This window comes from Hordeum vulgare, chromosome 7H, assembly GCF_904849725.1.
Source record: "Hordeum vulgare subsp. vulgare chromosome 7H, MorexV3_pseudomolecules_assembly, whole genome shotgun sequence".
NCBI classification, from domain to species: domain Eukaryota; kingdom Viridiplantae; phylum Streptophyta; class Magnoliopsida; order Poales; family Poaceae; genus Hordeum; species Hordeum vulgare.
The window spans coordinates 222,857,382-222,879,823 of record NC_058524.1 but is presented as its reverse complement, the minus strand read 5'-3'; positions in this window follow the sequence as shown (position 1 = coordinate 222,879,823).

The window sequence follows — 22,442 nt, the reverse complement described above, 5'->3', positions numbered from 1 at the left end:
GGGTGCAATTTGTTTTATTTATGTGCTGCCACTGAAGACGGTTGTGGTTGATATTCCTATTGGTTCGATAAACCTTGATTTCATAACTGAGGGAAATGTTTACCCATATTGTGCTACGATAACATGTTCCTCTTCACGGAAAACCCAACGCATATCACTAGTATCATGAAGGATTTCTTGCGCCATTTACCGGGTAAATATTATCACCAACTACCAAGTAACTCCACATAAATTTTCATTCACTTGTTCTCCTTTTTATTTTCTGGTATATTTAGTTTGTCTCATAAAAATATAAAAATATTTACATTTGATTGGTTAGCTTGTCACTAGATTGCATCTTCTCTCTCTAGTTTGAAATTTGCTACCAAGTATGACTTTATCATTGGAAAGGATGATGGGAGTAACTCCCCCATTAAGGAAACTTCGCCATAGCGGGACGTGAAGGTTTTCGTTGTAGGAAAATGGAATATCATGGGATAAGCTTTATCCAAGAATTTTTCAATTGTATGGGTGCTTTAACTTGCAAAGTTACTCCAACCCTTAAAAGAACCAAGAGTTATGCCATTTTTGTTTCTGCTCTTGTTTTAAAACTCGAAAGAAGATTTATGCGCACGCATGCTATTTTCAAAGGCTTTTATACGATTTGTCGGTCATAAGAGAACCTAGAGTTAAGAAAATAGCCATTCTTATGCTCATGCAAGAATTTGACTATATAGTATGTGAAGCACGGGAGATCTTTGAGCACTATGATATGAGTTGTGAAAATACTATAATAGATGAAATTTTATACAAAAATGACCATATGATGAGATAGGTGTTCAAGGATAACCATACTTATGATGAAAACACATCTAGAGAGGTTCTTCCTATCCATATTATCCAACACGTTTTTAATACCATTAACGAACAATACACATGGATAGTAAGAGATAATAGGGAAGGGTTTAAGGAGAGCACCATTAAAGATGCAAATATATTACTTGATGATGTGTTCCATATTGTATTTTAAAAACCTTCTTCTCATGATAATGACAAATATGGAAACACTTGAAACTATGCAATATGTCTAGCTAGGGGTGTAAATAACGCTTGTTGGCAGGCAACCCAATAGTTAACTTTATTTTTGTATTTTACTTTCTGTTTGTTTGTGATAACATTATTACTTTCATTGTAATCATTATTTTTTTATGTTTTAATTAGTGTTTGTGCCAAGTAAAGCCTTTGGGATGATGTGTATAATGAGTAAAGCCTTTGCAGAATTTCTACGAATTTACTCGAACATATTTTTAGGCCGAATTTTTTACATCGTATTTCTATACAGATTTCTCAGGATGTAGTAATGTTTAAGAATTTCTTGATTTACTTAAGTATATGTTCATTACAGATTACTACAGACTGTTCTATTTCAGTCAGTTTCTGTTTTTTGCTTGCATAGTTTGCTTGTTTTGATGATGTTATGGATTGTATGGGGGGGTATAAGCCATGGAGAAGTTAGAATACAGTACCTTATGATACAACAAAACAAGAATTAACTTATAAAAATACTTGAAAGTGTTTGATATGTTGCTAATACTAACGGATCTCACGAAGTTTTGTTGAGTTTTATGTGATTGAAGTTTTCAAGTTTTGGGTATTATCCCGATGGACTAAGGAATGAGGAGCAGCAAAATCCTAAGTTTGGTGATGCCCAAGGCACCCCATGTAATATTCTAGGCAGACTCAAGCATCTACAATTGGGGATGTGATGACCCACAAGTATAGGGGATCAATCATAGTCCTTTCAGAAAGTAAGAGTGTCGAACCCAACGAGGAGGAGAAGGATCTGACAAGTGGTTTTCAGCAAGGAAATATCTGCAAGCACTGAAATTATCGGTAACAAGTGATTGTGTGGTGAGATGATTCGTAGCGAGCAACAAATAACAAAAGTAGCAACGGTGCAGCAAAGTGGCCCAATCCCTTTTGTAGCAAGGGACAAGCCTGGACAAAGTCTTATAGGAGGAAAAACGCTCCCGAGGACACACGGGAATTTTTGTTATGCTAGTTTCATCATGTTCATATGATTCGCGTTCGTTACTTTGATAGTTTGATATGTGGGTGGACCAACGCTTGGGTACTGACCTTACTTGGACAAGCATCCCACGTATGATTAACCCCTCTCACAAGCATCCGCAAATACGAAAGAAGAATTAAGACAAAGTCTAACCATAGCGTTAAACTAGTGGATCCAAATCAGCCCCTTACGAAGCAACGCATAAACTAGGGTTTAAGCTTCTGTCACTCTAGCAACCCATCATCTACTTACTACTTCCCAATGCCTTCCTCTAGGCCCAAATAATTGTGAAGTGTTATGTAGTCGACGTTCACATAACACCACTAGAGGAAAAACAATATACAACACATCAAATTACTGAACGAATACCAAATTCACATGACTACTATTAGCATGACTTATCCCATGTCCTTAGGAACAAGAATAACTACTCACAAAGCATAATCATATTCATGACCACAGAGGTAATGAGTAGCATCAAGGATCTGAACATAAACTCTTCCACCAAATAATCCAACTAGCATCAACTACAGAGAGTAATCAACATTACTAGCAACCTTACAAGTACCAATCGGGGTCGCGAGACGGAGATTGGTTACAAGTGATGAACTAGGGTTTGGAGATGAGATGGTGCTGATGAAGATGTTGATGGTGACGAGTCCCCTCCGATGAGAGGAGTGTTGGTGATGACGATGGCGACGATTTCCCCCTTCGGGGGGGAAGTTTCCCCGGCAGGATCGTCCTGCCAGAGCTCAAGATTGGTTCTGCTCAAGTTCCGCCTCGTGGCGGCAGCGAATCCACGAAAAAGCTCCTCCCTGATTTTTTTCTGGACGAAACCCTTCATATAGCAGAACAGGGGGGCCAGTGGGCCAGCAGGCTGCCCACAAGCCCCCTTGGCGCGGCCAGGGGGTGGTCGCGCCAAGCAGGCTTGTGGCCACCTGCTGGCGCCCCTCTGGCGCTTCTTCGGCCCAATATTTTTTATAAATCCAGAAAAAAATCCTCGTTAATTTTTACGGCGTTTGGAGTTGCACATAATAGGTATCTCAACTTTGCTCCTCTTTCAGGCTAGAATTCCAGCTGCCGGCATTCTCCCTCTTCATCTAAACCTTGCAAAATAAGAGAGAAAAGGCATAAGTATTGTACCATGAAGTGAAATAACAGCTCAAGAAGCGATAAATATCAACATGAAAACATGATGCAAAATGGACGTATCAGGATGCCCCGGAAGGCATCCCCTCTTTTTGTCTCAATCCATCGGTATGTCACTTGCAGCTACATATTTATTCATCACATGATATGAGTTTTGCTTGGAGCGTCGTTTGCTTTTGTTTGATTTAACTTTCAGTTTTCTACAATCATTGTTTGCTGGACACACCTATTTGAGAGAGATACCACATCATCATAATTTGTTAGAATACTCTATGTGCTTCACTTATATCTTTTGAGCTTAGTAGTTGCTCTAGTACTTCACTTATATATTTTTGAGCACGGTGGCATGTATATTTTATAGAAATATTATGCTCTTGTTATTCACTTTTTTCAGAGTTAAATAAATAGTGAAGGTAATTTTCATGGTATAAGACTAGATACAAAATAATCTGTATTCAATGAGCGATAATTAAAACCATCATGTAGCACATATAGAGAAATTGTGGGTAAGTGATATTGATGTGGTGATATGAAAAAGGTGTGAGTGCATTATTATTAATTCAGAGAGGTGTCAATATTAAGATATGTTAAACTTCTTGTTCATCTAAAAAAATAAAAGGGTATTGTGATGATGTGTGAGAATTTCTAATCCTCGTTGAAATCCTAGTGTTGTTTGGAGTCGGGGTCGCGCGATGGTTAATTCCTACCAACCCTCTCCCTCGGGGCATGCGAGTACTACATTGATTAGTGATAGAACTAATAAAACTTTGCAATAAGTACATGAGTTATTAATGACTAATGTCACACCATGGACATACGCAATCTCACCTCCTCATATTTGCTAGGCTCTTCGGTACCGTGCATCGCCCGTTCTCACCTTGAGGATCGGTGCAACTTTCATCGGTGCATCCAAACCCCGTGACATGACACGCTCTATTGCACATAAGCCTTTTTATATCCTCCTCAAAACAGCCACCATACCTACCTATCATGGCATTTCCATAACCATTTTGAGATATATTGCCATGCAAATGACATCGTCACTACACATGACTAGTTCGTTCATCCTCATAATGCTTTGCATGAACACATAGAGATGACATAGTATTTGTGGCAAAGCCACCGTTTATCATATTTTTTATACATTTCACACTAGATCTTTGCATATCCAGGTACACTGCGAGAGGCATTCATACATAGTCATAACGAACTATCAGTTTTCATATTGAGTTGTCAGTAAATAAAAGTGTGATGATCATCATTATTAGAGCATTGTCCCGGTGGGGAAATAAAAATGGGGGAAGCCAAATGAAACCACCATATAAAAAATGAATGAGAGAAAAAGATAGAAGGGACTTTGCTTCTATCCTTTACCACACTTGTGCCTCAAAGTGGCACCTTGTTCTTGATACAAAGAGTCTCATGCTATATCATTTATATGCTAGTGGGAATAACTCTTTCATAAACTTGGCTTCTATATTCCTATGAAGGGCTTCCTCAAATGCCCGAGGTCTTCGTGAGCAAGCCAGTTTGATGCACACCCCACTTAGCTTCACGGGATCTTTCATACACTTATACCTCTAGTGCATCATTTGCAAGGCAATCCCTACTCCTTGCATCAATATCTATCGACGGGAATCTCCATAGCCCGTTGGTACGCCTAGTTGATGTGAGACTATCGTCTCCACTTTTTACCCCTTTGAAACCTACCTAGATATTCTATCCCACCTATATGTTATGTCCATTGGTTCACGCTCATGTATTGCATGAAGAATAAAAAGTTGATGCATATCAAAAAAGTACGATCCAATTGTCTAACTTGGACAACGTAGTGCTTCAAATTTGTATTGATGTGGTGAAGCTAGAGCCATGGCTTGTTAATATAATAAGATGAATGGGGTAAAACAATCTTTGAGGATCATACACTTTGAAAGATTGATGATTTTTTGCTTATACCTCTAAGTATTGCTATGTTAATGTTTGTTAATTCATCGTTTCTCAGTGAGCATACATACATAAGGTTACATTATGGATAGCATGTCGCATCAAGAATTCTGTTTTTATAATTTACCTACTCGAGTTCAAGCAGGAATTAAGCTTGGGGATGCTTGATATGTCTCCAACGTATCTATAATTTTTGATTGTTCCATGCCGATATATTATCATTCTAGATTACTTTTGGGGTATTTATTTACAAATTTATATTATTTTTGAGCACTAGCCTATTGACCCAATGCCGAGTGCCAGTTTGTGTTTTCTGCATTTTTTCACTTTTCAGGTTTTCCATACCAAACGGAGTCCAATTGACCTCAAACTCTTTTGAGATTTTTCTGGACCAAAATAAGACCAACAAGCATCGGAGGAAGGCTGGGGGAAAACGAGGATCCCACAAGACAACCTGACATAGCGTGGGGCGCCCTGTTGGCTTGTGGGCCCCTCGAGGCATTATCACCTCCATTATGTGGCTTATAAATTCTATCGTACCCTAAAAACTCCACAAGGAGCCCTGAAAAACTTTTTATGCCACCAGAAGTCTCTGTTTCAATGGGAGGCCATCTGGAGCTCCATTCCGGCACCCTGCTTGAGGGGGGATCGATCACGGAGCGCCTCTTCATAAACCTTGAACTTGTTGCAGTTATGTATTCGTTATTTCAGTGGCGAAATTACCTCCTCAGTAATCATTGTGAGATCTACACCCATCACCAAAGCCTGAAGTATCTATTTACTCACCTGGATTTGAACCTCCGTCAACAGAGATGGATGGAGAGCATAGCAGATTTCAACTTGGGTATTTCTTATACACCTAGCAAAGCTAATATAATGGTTGATGCCTTGAGCCGCAAGTCCTACTACAACCACCTCTAGGTTTGTCCTGGGGATAACCCCGGGGTAGGCTCAACGAGCCTGTTCCTTTATCTTCAGCCCAGAAGGAATGACAAAAAACAATTCTACAAGGCCCAAGTCCCGTGGCCGGCTAGGAAGCACCTGTCGGTCGGGGGGTGAGACGGCCAATTCTCTGGTCGGCCAGGTCGCACCTGTCGGCTAGAGGCGAGACGGCTACCTCCCCCTGGCCGCCTAGACCAAGCCAGCCGGCTAGGGGCGAGGTGGCCATGCCCAGGCCGGCTAGTCGAGCAGGCTAGCCGGCTGGGGATCTCAAGTCATATCAGATCGTAGGTCATGACGAGACCCTACGACTAATGGTGGCTACGTGTGAGCAAAGCTACTGGATCGAAGCGCACGGCGGGTACCAGCGTCGACGGCCACACCGCTGACCTCCCCCGGCTCTGATCCATCACCATGCATAGTGTCGGCCCATCAAAATCTCACTCCATTACTGCACTCGGCGTGGTAACAGTGGAGGCGGCCGTACTGTCTGCCCATGACGAATCTTGCTGGACGACGGCAGATGTACCACACGTGTCCTGCGTCAACCTTATGCTAGAGCCTCATTGGCTAGACGGCGGGTCCCACAGCCAGACGGGACCTCGCAGCCGGCGGGGACCTCAAGCGACAAGACAAGACCCCCATGGGCCCCTTGGCCAGCCGGCGAGGCTGCCAGCCGGGCCCCACTCTTGTTCCCTTTATTCATATTGTAGGCCGGTGGGTTCGTCTCTAAAACCCCCAGGCCCCCCTCCATGCAGAGGGTCTGTCAACTTACCACACACACCAACCACATAGAAGAGGAAGAGTCGAGCCGGCTCCTCCTCCTTCCTCTTCCCCGATACAGCTCCAGGAGCAACTTGTAATCACATCCATACACATTATACACTCCGGCAGGACTAGGGGTATTATCTCTACGGAGAGCCCTGAACCTGGGTACATCATGCGTTCCATGTTTGTACCAACCTCGCTCCCAGCGCCCTTGATACGTCTCAAATGTATCTATAATTTTTGATGGTTTCACGCTGTTATCTTGTCTTCTTTGGTTGTTTTATGTACCTTTTATATCTTTTTTGGGACTAACTTATTGATTCAGTGCCAAGTGCCAGTTCCTGTTTTTCCATGTTTTTGACTCTTTTCAGATCTGATTTTGGAACGGAGTCGAAACGGAATAAAAACCCCGAAATGATTTTTTCCCGAACGGAAGAAGACCAGGGGGCCTTTGGGCCAAGCCAGGTGGGCTCCAGGGAGCCCACAAGCTCCCACCACGCCACCAGGGGGGAGGCGGCGGTGGGCAAGCTTGTGGCTTCCCTGGCCGCCCCTGACCTAGGTCTTTGGCCTATAAATTCCCCAATATTCCGCAAAAAAATCAGGGGTGCCTCGAAAATACTTTTCCGCCGCCGCAAGCTTCCGTTTCCGCGAGATCTCATCTGGAGACCCTTCCCAGCACCCTGCCGGAGGGGATTTTGGAGTTGGAGGGCTTCTTCATCATCATCATCGCCCCTCCAATGACTCGTGAGTAGTTCACTTCAGACCTACGGGTCCGTAGTTAGTAGCTAGATGGCTTCTTCTCTCTCTTGGATCTTCAATACAAAGTTCTCCATGATCTTCATGGAGATCTATCCGATGTAATCTTCTTTGGCGGTGTGTTTGTCGACATCCGATGAATTGTGGATTTGTGATCAGATTATCTATGATATATATTTGAGTCTTTGCTGATTTCTTATATGCATGATTTGATATCCTTGTAATTCTCTCCGAGTCTTGGGTTTTGTTTGGCCAACTAGATCTATGATTCTTGCAATAGGAGAAGTGCTTGGTTTTGGGTTCTACCATGTGGTGACCTTGCCCAGTGATAGTAGGGGCAGCAAGGCACACATCAAGTAGTTGCCATCAAGGGTAAAAAGATGGGGTTTTATCATTGGTTTGAGATTATCCCTCTACATCATGTCATCTTGCTTAAGGCGTTACTCTGTTCTTATGGAATTAATACACTAGATGTATGCTGGATAGCGGTCGACGTGTGGAGTAATAGTAGTAGATGCAGAAAGTATCGGTCTACTTGTTTCGGACATGATGCCTATAGATATAATCATTGCATAGATATCGTCACGACTTTGCGCAGTTCTATCAATTGCTCGACAGTAATTTGTTCACCCACCGTCTACTTGCTTTCATGAGAGAAGACACTAGTAAACACTACGGCCCCCGGGTCTATTCACATCCATCGTTTACACCTCCGCTTTTACTTTGCTTTGTTACTTTGTTGCTTTCAGTTCTCACTTGGCAAACAATCTATAAGATTGACAACCCCTTCATAGCGTTGGGTGCAAGCTTTTGTGTTTGTGCAGGATCTTGAGATACTCTTCCGCCGGATTGATACCTTGGTTCTCAAACTGAGGGAAATACTTATCGTTGTTGTGCTACATCACCCTTTCCGCTTCGAGGGAACACCAACACAAGGCTCCAAGGCCATGGGGGAAATCCTTTGCATACTTGCCTAGGAAGTCCCTTAAGGCGTAGCCGCAGCTGAAGGATTCATGGTGCCGTCGACACGACTATTTCTGGCGCCGTTGGAAGGGATACATAGCAGCCATCAGCCCTCTAGTGTCACTTCGGTTCCTACCATCTTTAGCCTACCCATGGCTTATGTTGTGAGTATTCACCGATATTTGGTGCCCACCATGGGGCCGATCGCGGCAATGGCTGGCTTTACGCGCTGGGCGGGGCCCCGCACCTACACAACCGGATGCATCGCGTCCGGACCAATCTACATGCCTATGGAGCCTGCCTTCGATGAGGCAACACCGATGATGACCGACGTCCCTGTCCGCCATGCGGATTCGGACGGGGAGTCCGATAACGAGGCGCCTCCCAGCGTCATCCTCGCTGCTATGGAGAACCTCAGCGTTCTCTTTAGTGACTTGCGCCTCAACGATGGTCCTCGCTACTTTGGCGGGGACCTCGATGTCGAGGCGTTATGCGCTAGCTTCAGTAGGCTCTCTATCGCTGAGACGCCTACACACGACGTGTACCCCAGCAACGTACTCGTCTTCGACGGTCCTCCGCCGTCTGTGGGGTTCTTCACCCCGTACCATGTCGCCACCGTCTCCAACGTCATGGAGGTGATGGTCATCGGCGCTGGCACCAGCACAGCTCAAGGCAAGGCGTCAGCAGACACTGGTGAGCCTGCTGCTGTCACCGCTGACACTCTTCAAGCTGCGCTTACCGTCCTAAAGACGCCCATCACCGCCTCCACAAACTCTATCGACGTGCAGGCCTCGCTAGAGGAGGCTCGCAGGCAGATCTTGGAGGAGGGCATCGCCATTGCTTCGGCTAAACGCCGGATGGAGGCCACGCAGCGCAAGTATAACTCCGCAAACAGCCTCGCTCCGGTTTCCGAGGCTCCTAGTCGGCTTGGCTCGGTCTGTGGCCGCGGCCGGGTCATCGCCGAGATTCTGGGTGGCAAGCAGCCCATCTACGAGACTCCTGCGGCCAACTTGCGGGCGGCCCATGCGGCCATGCCAGAAATGCCAAGTTTGGAAGACAAGGAGCGTGCCTTCCAGGAGAAGCGGGTCAAGGATCTCCTTGACACCGCCAGCGACCAACAGACACGGCTTGACCCGGGTCAAGCCCAATCAGAGTCTCCGGAACCCAACCCCGGAGCGCGCCGCAACCCCAGCGGTCATCAGCACGCCGAAGGATCTTCCTCGCATTGCACTTCCGGCCGGAAGGGCGAGGGCAGCCACGACAGGCGCTCCCAGCGCCAGAGCGAGCATACTTCGAGCCGGCGTCGTGGAGATGACGAGAGTGACTCGGTGTATGAGGTTCCTCGTCCGGGGAGGACCCATACCATCGGTTCGCAAGGTGCCCTTTCGATCGCGGCTCGGATCAGCGCTCGCGTTCCCTAGGGCGACCACGACGCTCGCACGCGTCTCAATGCCCTCGTGCAGTCAGCTCTTCTGGAGGAAGACGGTCCCATCGGTCCGGCCTGCTTCGGCCCCCGGATCCGAGGGGAGCCGTTTCCCCGAGACTTCACCCTGCCTCGGGATACTCCCAAGTATAATGGCACCGCTAAGCCAGAGGACTGGCTGATCGACTACACCACCGCCGTTGGCATTGCCAGGGGCAACAAGCGCGTAGCAGTCCGCTACGTGCCACTCATGTTGGCCGGCTCGGCTCGGACATGGCTTAACAGCCTTCCAGCCGGCAGCGTCAACTCATGGGTGGACTTCGAGGAGGCGTTCATCCGCAACTTCACTCGCACCTACAAGCGCCCTGACCGGCCTCGCGAGCTGGCCATGTGCGTCCAGAGGTCCGACGAACCCCTTCGTGACAACGTCACGCGCTGGATGGAGCTTCGCAACTCCTGTGAGGGAGTGCATGAGGTACAGGCCATCAGTACTTCATCAACGGTTGCCGAGACGGCACTCTCCTCAAGCACAAGCTCATGTGCTCCGAGCCCACCTCTCTGGTGGTTCTCATGGACAAGGCGGACAAGTACGCCACGGACGACTCCGTGATGCCAGTCAAGGTGACCGCCTCGGACAAGGCTGTCCCCACGTCGATTACTCCTAAGCTGGCTGGAGACAATCGAGGCGGCCAAAACAACAACAAGCGCAAGGCGGATCAGCTAGATTCACGCTCCAACAACAAGTTGGTGGCCAACGTGGAGGGTGAGGCGCCGGCTACTCAGGCCGGCTCCCAACGAAGGCGGCCCAACAAGGGCAACTAGCAGCCCAAGCAGACCTTCGAGCAGATGCTCGACGCACCCTGCAAAATGCATTCTGGGGCACAACCCTCTACCCACACCCTTCGACAGTGCAGCTTTGCACGACGATTGTCGCAAGGGGAGGGCCTGCCGGCTGCCCTAGGTGCACAGGCTGTGCATCAAGCTCCGGCTCCCGGTCCTGCTCTGGCTCCACCACCGCCGCATCGCGACGACGGACGTTTCCACAACGACTACCCCCATCAAGACGGAGCGTTCGTCGTCTTCACCACTGAAAAAGACGACAAGCATAGCCTGCGCCAGCGACGGCGTGAGGTGAATGCGACGGTCCCCACGGTTCCCCAATACATGCACTGGTGTGAAAAGCCCATTACATGGAGCCGGTTCAACGATCCTGCGGTGATGCCCAACCTGGGCTCATACGAGCTCGTCCTCGACCCTACCTTCGCCTCCAAGAGGCTCACCTGCGGGTTCTCCTGGGTGTTGGTCGACGACGGCAGCAGCATCAACATCCTCTACCTCGACACCCTTCTCAAGCTCGGGCTCAAGGAGACGGACGTCCTGCCGACCAACACTGTCTTCCACGGCATCGTGCCAGGGTAGTCCTGCTCGCCTATCGGCAAAATCTAGCTGGACGTCCTCTTCGGTGACAAGGCTCACTTCCGTCGTGGGTCCATATGGTTCGAGGTGGTCGATCTGAGCAGCCCGTATCACGTGCTGCTGGGTAGTTTGGCTCTGGCCAAGTTCATGGCTATCCCCCACTACGCCTACCTGAAGATGAAGATGTCGGGTCCAAAGGGCATCATCATCATTGCTGGCGACTACAAGAAGTCGCTCGAGTGTGCACAGGACAGCAACCGCCTGGCCGACGCCATGGTGATTGCTGAGGAGAGGAGACAGATTGACCGGCTTGTGGCTCACGCTACCGACCAGCCGGCGATCCCTTCTCCTCCATCCCAGTCGGCCGGCGAAGGCTCCTTCAAGCCGGCCAAAGAAACCAAGCAGGTGCCACTCGACCCTGCAAACCCCAAGCAGTGCGTCACCATCGGGGCTGGCCTCAGCCCCAAATAGGAAGGCGAGCTCGTTGACTTCCTCCGTGAAAATCGGGACATCTTTGCATGGTCCCCTAAAGACATGTCGGGTGTTCCTAGGAAATACATCGAGCACAAACTTCACGTGCGACCGGATGCAAAGCCGGTAAAACAAGCTTTGTGCCGCTTCGCCGAGGGGAAGCGGCGCACGGTTGGGGAAGAGATTACCCAGCTCCTTGTAGCCGGCTTCATCATGGAGGTTTTCCACCCGGACTGGTTAGCCAATCCAGTCCTCTTGCTGAAGAAAAACAACACATGGGGAATGTGTATCGACTACACAAGCCTGAATAAAGCATGCCCGAAAGACCCTTTCGCGTTGCCCTGAATAAAACAAGTGATCGACTCCACTGCCGGCTGCGAAATGTTGTTGTTTCTGGATGCTTAGTCAGGCTACCATCAAATCAAGCTGGATCCAGCTGATCGCCTGAAGACCTCCTTCATCACGCCCTTCGGGCCCTACTACTACACCACCATGACATCCAGTCTGAAGAATGCTGGTGCGACATTCCAATGCTGCATGCAGCAGTGCTTACTGCCACAGATTGGCAGAAACATCCACGTCTATGTGGATGACATCATCGTCAAGACCAAGCACCACCTCAGCCTCCTCGACGACTTGCGGGAGACATTCGCCAACCTGTGCGAATACAAGATCCGGCTCAACCCGGAGATGTGTGTCTTTGGAGTTCCAAGAGGCAAGCTCTTAGGGTTCTTCATGTCTGCTTGCGGCATTGAGGCGAACCCCGAGAAGATTGGCACCATCGAGCGGATGGTTAAGCCGGCTCGAATCCTAGACGTCCAAAAGTTCGTCGGCTGCCTGGCGTCCCTTAGCCGGTTCGTCCGCCGGCTCGGCGAGAAGGCCCTTCCACTCTACCAGCTCATGAAAAAGATGACAAAGTTCGAGTGGAAGGACCAGGCGGACGAAGCCTTCTGCGACCTCAAGCGGGTCATCTCGAGCCTGCCAATCTTGGCAGCGCCGACTGAAAGGGAACCCATACTCATATACATTGTAGCAACCACTCGCGTGGTTAGTGTAGTGCTAGTTGTTGAACGCAAGGAGGAGGGAAAGGTACTGTTAGTGCAACACCCTATCTACTACCTGAGCGAGGTCTTGTCTGCCTCCAAGCAAAACTACCCCCACTACAAGAAAATGTGTTATGGTGTTTACCTTGCCGCAAAGAAGTTGAAGCAATACTTCCAAGAGCATGCCATCACTATGGTGAGCACCGCTCCACTTGCAGAAATCAAGGGCAACCATGACGCGACTGGCAGGACCGCCAAGTGGTCCATCGCCATGGCGGATCACGACATCCGCTACGAGCCTCGCACTGCCATCAAATCTCAGGGGGTGGCCGACTTTCTAGTCGACTGGGCTGAAACCCAGTTCGAGCCGCCTCCTCCAAACTGGTCTGGGAGCCGGCATCATCTTGACATCTCCGAAAGGAGACCAGCTCAAGTATGCCCTCCAGATTCAGTTCGCCGCCTCCAACAACGTCGCCGAGTACGAAGCACTCGCTCACGGCCTCCGGCTCGCCAAGGAGATTGACATCCGGCGGCTCCTCTGCTTCAGCGACTCAGACCTCATGGTGCAGCAAGTTTCTGGCGAATGGGACGCTAGGGACGCCAACATGGCAAGCTACTGCTTCCTCATCCAATAGCTCGGCGGCCCTTTCGAGGGTTGCGAGTTTCACCACGTTCCCAGGGTGGACAATGAGGCGGCCGATACATTGGCTAAGATTGGCTCCACGAGACAGGCCATCCCAGCCGGCGTCTCTCTCGAGCAGCTGCACAAGCCGTCTATCAGGCCGTCATGGATTCTACTGGCCCACGGCCCTCGAGGAGGCCGTCGACATGGTTAACAAATGCGAGGGCTGCCAACGCTTTGGCGCGTAGAGCCACATGCCGCCTTCGGCCCTCAAAACCATCCCCTTGTCATGGCCTTTCACCGTCTGGGGGTTGGACATGGTGGGCCATTCAGGACGGCTTGTTGTGGCACGACTCACCTCTTGGTGGCCACCGACAAATTTACCAAGTGGATCGAGGCTAGGCCCATCAATAAGCTTGATGGCCCCACGACTGTCAAGTTCATCACGGACATCTCTGTCCGATACGGCATCCCCCACAACATCATCACCGACAATGGCACCAACTTCGCCAAGGGCGCTTTGGCGCTCTACTGCTCCAAGGTAGGCATCCGGCTCGACTTGGCGTCAGTGGCACATCCCCAGTCCAACGGCCAGGTGGAGAGGGCCAACGGCCTAATCTTGGCCGGCATTAAGCCAAGACTAGTGGCACCACTTGTCAAGTCAGCCGGCTGCTGGATCGAAGAGTTGTCGGCAGTACTGTGGAGTCTCCGCACCACGCCCAACCGGTCAACCGGCTTCACCCCATTCTTTCGGGTATACGGGTCCGAAGCTATCATCCCTATGGATGTCGAGTTCGGCTTGCCTTGGGTCACCCTATACACGGAAACGGAGGCGAAGGAGGCAAGAGAAGACGGCGTCGATATCCTCGAGGAGGCACGGGACCTAGCCTTGAGCCGGACGGCAATCTATCAACAGAAGCTCAGGTACTACCACAACAAGAAGATCAAGCCTATCTCTTTCAGAGAGGGAGACTTGGTGCTCAGAAGAATCTAGCGCACGGCCGGCCAGCACAAGCTCTCATCCCCATGGGAGGGACCCCTCATCATCACTAGAGCATTGCACAACAATGCATACTACTTGATCGATGCCCAGAAGCCGACTCCGGCCAGGAGATGGAACGTCCATGGAACGCGACGTTGCTTCGCCCGTTCTATTGCTAGAAGTCAAGTATCAAACATGGAAAGAGCATGCACATATGTATCTTTCTACCTCTTCAGGGATTTCTAATGAATGCAATGAAAAGAGCATGCACATATGCTTCTTTTTAGATTCATATCTAGAGTTTTCACTCACTCTGTGAGTCCCTTGACTGTCTCCAATAGGCTCGGGGGCTTGCTAGCCGCCCGACGACTTCCTTATGTTGTAGGAAAGCACATAGTGTACACCGGATCGATCCATGGTCGCCTCGTAACAGCTACAGACCGGCTCCCGGCTATCCGGCTAGCGAGGCAACGCCAGGTAAGGCCGGATACATGAAAAGTTTGACTACAAAAAGGTTGCCGGCTCGGGTTTGTTTGATCTTTTTACGATCCCATTCTAGCCGGCCTTTGCTGGTTTATGTCGAAAAATCTAAGTCCTACATTACCAAAGACAGAAGCCTCGACCCAGTCACAGACCGGCTCCCGGCTGTCGGGCTCGCGGGGTGAAGCTAGGGGGAGTAGAGGGGTTGGAGAAAAAGAAGTCAAGCAGGAATCAAAAGATGAAGATATAAAACAGCACACATGGCATTATGAATATAATGCAGAATTCATACATTCAAAAGCATTGGCCCATGGCCGAAGTTCATTACACACACCCAGTGGGTGGAACTGTTGGTCTGACAATTCATTGGAGACTACCAAAAAAAAACAAGACTGGCTAAGGGGCGGAGGCCTCGTCTGTCGCCCCGGCCGAGGCTGTTGAAGTGGTGGCTTCACCATCGCGGGCTGCTCCCGAGGCGGTGGCGCCGTCTCCTCTATGAGGGCTTTCGGCTTCGTCCTCGGCGGAGTCGGCGTATGCCTCGCCACTGGAGGCGGCGTCTTCCACCTCACGGATCGCCTCGTCGGAGCTACCTTCGGCATCATAGGGCTGAAGGCCGTGCAGATCCTCTGGGATCACGTTGCCGTCTTCACCTTGCTCCAAGTTGAGCTCATCCCAGGCAGCGTACGAGGCGATGTCGCTGGCCCTTATGCGCAGCTGCTCCTCCACGGCCAGCAGCTCCCCCTCCGAGCCGTCGCGCTGAGCGACGAGCTTGCCCAAGTCCAGGTTTCGGTACCAGGACTTGGCCAAGCGTAGGGCCATGTAGGCTCCAGCACGCGCGGCCGAAGCACGCCAGGCATCAAGGCGATCATCGCCAGCCGCAAGCCAGCGGGAGAGCCGACTCATCGACGTCGGCTCAACGCCATCAGGCCACAAAGCTTTTACCATCGAGGAGGCCATCGACGAGCCTTCGACTTGGAGCCGTGCCATGGACTCGTCGAGGGCACGCAGGCAGGCTCAGAGGCCCACGCCAATCTCCTCCACGCTCCAGCTGGAAGCGACGTCTACCTCCTGCCCGGCCACGCAACGCTCCTCGCGGCTCACCTCGACGGCCGTCTCGGCTGCGTCCTGTGTCTCAGGGAAGAGACCTGAGATAAGGGAAGGGGTGCAAAGAAGAGTAAGAAGAGGAGGCGCAAAGAAGAAAATTCAAGACAAAACAAAGAGGAATCACGGTCGAAGTGGTCGTCAGTCTCGTGAGCACTCTCCAGGGCCTCGAGCTCCCGTACCTTGCTCGCTTGGGTGATGCGGGAGACTTCTTCCTAGAGGGTCGCGACTGTGTCCAGCGCCTTGGCCAGCTACGCCTGCCTCTAGATCAGGGCTTCCTCCTTCTACTTCAAGGCAGCGTCCTTGAGATTCATCTCCTCGAGATGAACCATCTCAAGACACTCCATGTTGGCAGCATGGGATTTGTCCTTCTCTAGCAGGGAGGCGCGCAGCTGCTCTTGCTCAGCCCAGCGGGCCGCCTCAAGCTCCTTCTTCTCCGTCTGGAGAAGAGTCAGCTGCTGTTGGAGCCAGCCGTCCGCCTCGCGTAGGGCGTCCCGCTCCGCGACGACCTCACCCAGCCGGGCCTGAAGTTTCGCGACCTGGCCATCAACTGCCTGGTTCTGAGCTCGCAACATGTTATATGCGTGCACCTGGGCATCATAAAGATCCTACAAGCAAAGCAAAGTAAGATTCAGCCTGGTTAATTCATAACCAGCCCGATTCTCAGGGGCTACACCCAGTGGGTGCGCTAGCGCGCCCCCACTAAAAAAGCAAGACAAGAAATAAGCTTGAAAAGATTTGGCCCGGCCAACGCTTGGCCGGCCCGATTCTCGGGGGCTACACCGAGTGGGTGCGCTGGCGCGCCCCCACTGGTTCAAGAAGAATAAGAAAAAATATCAAAAACCCAGACAAAGAGGAGGCAAAAGACGAAGCACTTACCCTGGTGCGCTCCTCTAGACGCTCCAGATCGCTGCCCGCCATGCGGGCTGCCTGCTCCACCTTGTACCGGCTATTGGCGAACAACGATACCAGCTCCAAGACGCCTTGGAGTATGGTGCCCGCGGGCAGCGTCTGGCACTCAAGGTTGGTCGCTCGCCAAGCCTTCATGGGCCGGCTCCCGGCTCTGGGACCGGCTCCTGGAACAGCCGGGCCACGATTGGAGACGATGATGGTGCCGTCTCCAAGCGTCGGTGTGGCGGCCGGCTCTGCCAACGTCCCAACCGGTGCCGTCTCCACAGCAGGAGGTGGATTGGTCGTGTCCGACGCGTCCATGACCACCTTTGGCGCACCCATAGCCGCCTCCGGTGGGTCCACGTTCAGCTCCAGCTCATCGGCCGCTGCCTCGGCTTCCGGCGACTAAGGGATCTCCTCGAGGTCCACTGGTGCATAGGCGTCCGGCTCGGACGGCCTGGCCGCCTCGGCCCTCCGGGTACGCCTCGGGGCCGCCTCGCTAGCTGGCTCCTCCATGCGAGCACGCGTGGAGGGGTCATGTCTACCCTTCGTACGCCTCTCCACAGGCTTCTCGACTCGGCTGGGCCGAGATTGGCCTTCGACCATCTTCTCCGCAGCCACATCCCAGCGGCAGGCGGATTGTTCCTGAAGTTCCTTCTGGGCAGCGTCAGCCGCTGCCCAGCCGGCTCGCTCGGCGGCGGAGGCGGTGTCTTCATCTACGTCCTCCGCCTCCCTGCCAAGTAGCACTTTGAGGAACAAGTCGTCACGCAAGACAAAGCAAAAAGAATGAAGGGGAACCCTTACCCCACGACGATGGGCACCTGCCTCCTGCCGGCACCAGCACGACGCTTCTTAGCGCCGCGTGCTCGTGCTCGGGCTGGAGGACCTGTCGTGACATGCTTGGGAGCCGGCCTGGAAGCTTTGGCACCCTTTCTTTTCCTCCGGGCCGCCTCGCCAAGACCGGCCGTCTCAGCCGCATGGCGGCGACCACGCGTCAGGGGTGGGCTGGTGACCTCCTCCACCTCATCGGAGTCTTCCGCGAAGGCTCCATCAGATAAGAATGGCGGTGTCTCATCATCATTCCTCCAATCAACAATGGAGGGCTTCACATGCTCACCACACAGCTCCGTGCCCTCCGACTCCAGCGCATCCTCCGAACCTTCGGAGGCGGCAGAGCAAGACTCGATCATGCCCTCATCCTCGATCTCCGAGGCGTCAGACGTCACCACGTTGGGGGCAAGTGGGTTGAGTTCCTGCAGCTTATCGAACATCTGGGCAATGGATTCAGCGGCCGGCTCAAAAAGATGATCGACTACAAGAAAAACAAGAAGAACAGACTCAACGAGAAATCTTACCATCGGAGGCGGACGGGACCTATCGTAAGGGGCCATCCCCCACTCCCAGTTCCCACCATCGTCCATGTGGGCGGTGGAAATATGGTTCACACCCCGCACCACCGTGCTGGCTGTGAAGTTCACATCAAAATCTCAATACTCAAGCATATCAACAAGCAAACAAGACTTCCAAAATATCAACGCTAAAGAAAGTTATCCTTAGCCCATCATGCTCTATCATTCATCCATTCGTGCAACACACTTAAGTATTAACTACATCCAATGCTCAAGTATGATAATGGTGTTCCTTAGTTAGTGCTTTATAAGAGAAGATGGAGACTCAAATTAAAAAATAAAAATTGCATAAAGTAAATAGATAGGTTGTTCGCAGAGGGAAGCAGGGATTTGTAGAGGTGCTAGAGCTCAAAGTGAAAAAACATAGATATAATTTTTTTAGGGTGGCATGCTTTTCCTGTCAACGAGAAGGACTAAGAGTTTCGAATATCCACCATGCTAAACAAATTATAGGCGGTTCCCAAACTTAAAAATAAAGTTTATTCCTTTTTCCACTATTATTTCACATTCCACGGCTAGCCGTATCCACGGGTACCGTCCATACCACCACTTCCCAAGGAATTTATTATTTAAAAAGATAATTATTTCTTGCATTTTGAGACTGGGCATCCCTATTACCGGCATAGTCTCGTGCAATGACAAGTGAATAAACACTCATCTTGTGAATAACCTATTTAACATGGAAGATACCGGCCACCACTCGTTGCTTCATGAGCGGTACGAGCACACAAAACATAAATTTATTTTGAACATTAGAGTTGGCACTTACAAATTTACTTGGAATGGCGTTGAAATACCACATATAGGTAGGTATGGTGGACTCATTTGGCACAACTTTGGGTTTAGGACTTGGATGCACAAACAGTATTCCCGCTTAGTACAAGTGAAGGCTAGCAAATAGATTGAGAAGTGTACAACCAAGAAACGAATATCATCATAAGTGAACATTAAACATAACTAACACTGAATAATGCAACACAAGTAGGATCTAATTTCATAGCATAATTATTGACTTCATGTGCATGCATAGGGAATCACAAACCTTAACACCAATATTATTCCAAGAGCATAATTACTCATCAACATAACTCACATATCACTATCTTCATGTCGCAAAACTAATGCAAAGAATCAAGCTTAATATAAAATGAGCTTCATGAAAGTTTTTATTATATATTTTATGGACATTCATCACTTTGTAACTAATTTTCATTTAAAGAAAATTGCCATTGCAAATAACAAGCTCTCAAACAAATATAAGTGAAGAACGAAACCATAAGATTCTTTAAAACTTTAAACTCTCAAAATTATATAAGTGAATCAAGACAGGATTTCTTCAAAATTTCAACAACTCTCAAAGTAATCTAAGTGAATCATGAGAGAAAATTTCTTCAAAATAACCGCACCATCGTGCTAAAAAAGATATAAGTTAAGTACCTGAGCAATTCCATGGCTCAAAAAGTTGAAGTGGAGCATAGAGAGCGATTATAACAAATTATTGCATAATTTGGCTCTCTCAAATGGATGTGTGCGGCAAGGTTTATTATGAAAAACTAACCAGCAAATAAAGCAAAGACACAAATGATACAAGACGCTCGAAGTATATTACTGGTGGTTTTTAGAAGAAAGTGGGGATGCCTTCCGGGGCATCCCCAAGCTTAGCTGCTTTGTACTCCTTATATATTGCCTTGAGGTGCCATGGGGAATCCCCAAGCTTAGGCTTTTATCACTCGTTATTCCTTCATCCATCATGATCTCACTCAAAACTTGAAAACTTCAATCACACAGAACTCAACAAAATTTTCGTGAGATCCATTAGTATAAGAAAATAAAACTTTACTATAGGTAGTGTTGAAATCCTATTCCAATTTTGTGTTTGCATTGTACCTAATGTATTCTAACATTACCATGGCTTACCCCCCCCCCCCCCCCGATATAAACCATAAAATCATTAAAATCAGCACATTATGCAAAGAAAATAGAATCTGTTAAAAACAGAACAAACTGTAAAGATTCGAAATTTACTTATACTTGTGTAAATCCAAAACTTCCGAAAATTTAGGAAAACATAGGGAATTTTTATATTAATTATGTAAATAACTGAGACACTTTTGTCATTTTTGTGATTTTTAGGTTTTTTTCTACTCGACGCAAAAGTTTGTGTTTTACAACAGGATTAAAGCAACTAACTCCTCACATGATCCCAAATGCTTTACTTGGAACAAACACCAAATAAAACACAAAAAACACAATTATAACAGTAACATAATTGTTCAAACACTCAAGAATGGAAAGCAAAAGTGAAAATAAATTTTATTCATTGGGTTGCCTCGCAACAAGCTCTTTCTAAATAGCCATTAAGATAGGCTTGAGATTTTGTTGATACTCACATGAAATATAGTAGTTGAAACAAAAGAGAGCATCATTTAGCATAAGACAAGTACATTTAAGTGTGACATACTTCCTATGCATAGGCATATCATAAGCAAACAAATTATCAAGACAAAAAATATCTAACATATGCATGCAATAAGAAAGAAACAATAGCAATCTCAACATGAAGAGAGATAATTTAGTAAAATAAATATATCTATAACCATATTTCCCTCTCTCATAATAATTACATGTAGGATCATATTAAAATTCAACAATATAACTATTACACAAAATATTCTATTCATGATGCACATGCATAAAAGTCTTATAATCTTCCAAGGTAGTTGGATTAACATTAACTAATGTCATGACCTCTCCAAACCCACTTTTATCAAAAAATTCATGAGATAGATAATTCTCCAAAATAGTGGGATCATTATTACCTAAAGTTGACACTCTTCCAAACCCACTTTCAGTACTATTGCAAACATTATTATCAATATCATATTCATCATGAGGATTAAATAAATTCTCAAGATCATAAGAAGCATCACCCCAATCATGATCATTACAATGAGTAGTGGACATGAAAAAATTGCCATCGCCGAGCTTGTAGTTTTCCATATTATTAGCACAATTGACATTAATAGAATTTATAATAACATCATTGCAATCATGCCTTTATTTCAAGGAGATATCATGTATCACTTTATAATTTTTTTCTTTTAACACTTCATCACAATATTCAGATTCATGATTTTTAAGCAAAACTTCATAAAAATAATCAAGAGCATTCAACTCACTAGGAATTGGCTCAAGATAATTAGACCTTTTCAAAAGATTAACAAGTGGATGAGGATCCATATGTCTTTACTTTTCCTGTTTATTTTTCTATTTTCGAGTGTTCACATGAAGGCAATAGAAGCAAGCAAGAAAGAAAAAAGAAAATGGAAAGAAGGCAAACAAAAAGGAAAATTTTGTGAAGTGGGGGAGAGGAAAACGAAAGGCAAACGGCAAATAATGTAATTGCAAGGAGATGAGATTTATGTGTAGGAACCTGATGGATCTTGACTTGATCTTCCCCCGCAACAGCATGAGAAATCTTGGTTATCGCTGATGCATTGGTTTCCCTCCAAGCTTAAAGGGTGATGTAGCATAACAAAGGCAAGTATTTCCCTTACTTAAGAAACCAAGGTTTCAGTTCAGTAGGAAGACCCACAAGACTATGTAAGCAACACCTGCACACAAATAGCAAATCCTCGCAACCAAACGCGTGGAGGGGTTGTCAATCCCTCGTGGGTAAAGTAAGGATAGGTTGATAGATGCAAATAAGAGTGATAGCAAGTAGAACGCATCAAGGTATTTTTGATTTTTTATAATATAGATATGAAAAAAAAGAGCAAATAAAGTAGAAACACAAATAACAAAGTAGAGATTGCAAGTAGATGATGTGAAGTAGACCCGGGGGGCGTAGGTTTCACTAGTGGCTTCCCTCGAAAAAATAGAAAATGATGGGTAGACAAATTACTGTTGGGCAATTGATAGAAAATAAAATAATTATGACGATATTCAAGACAATTATCATGTATATAGGCATCACTTCCAAGATAAGCAGACTGAATTCTGCCTGCATCTACTTCTATTACTCCACACATCGAC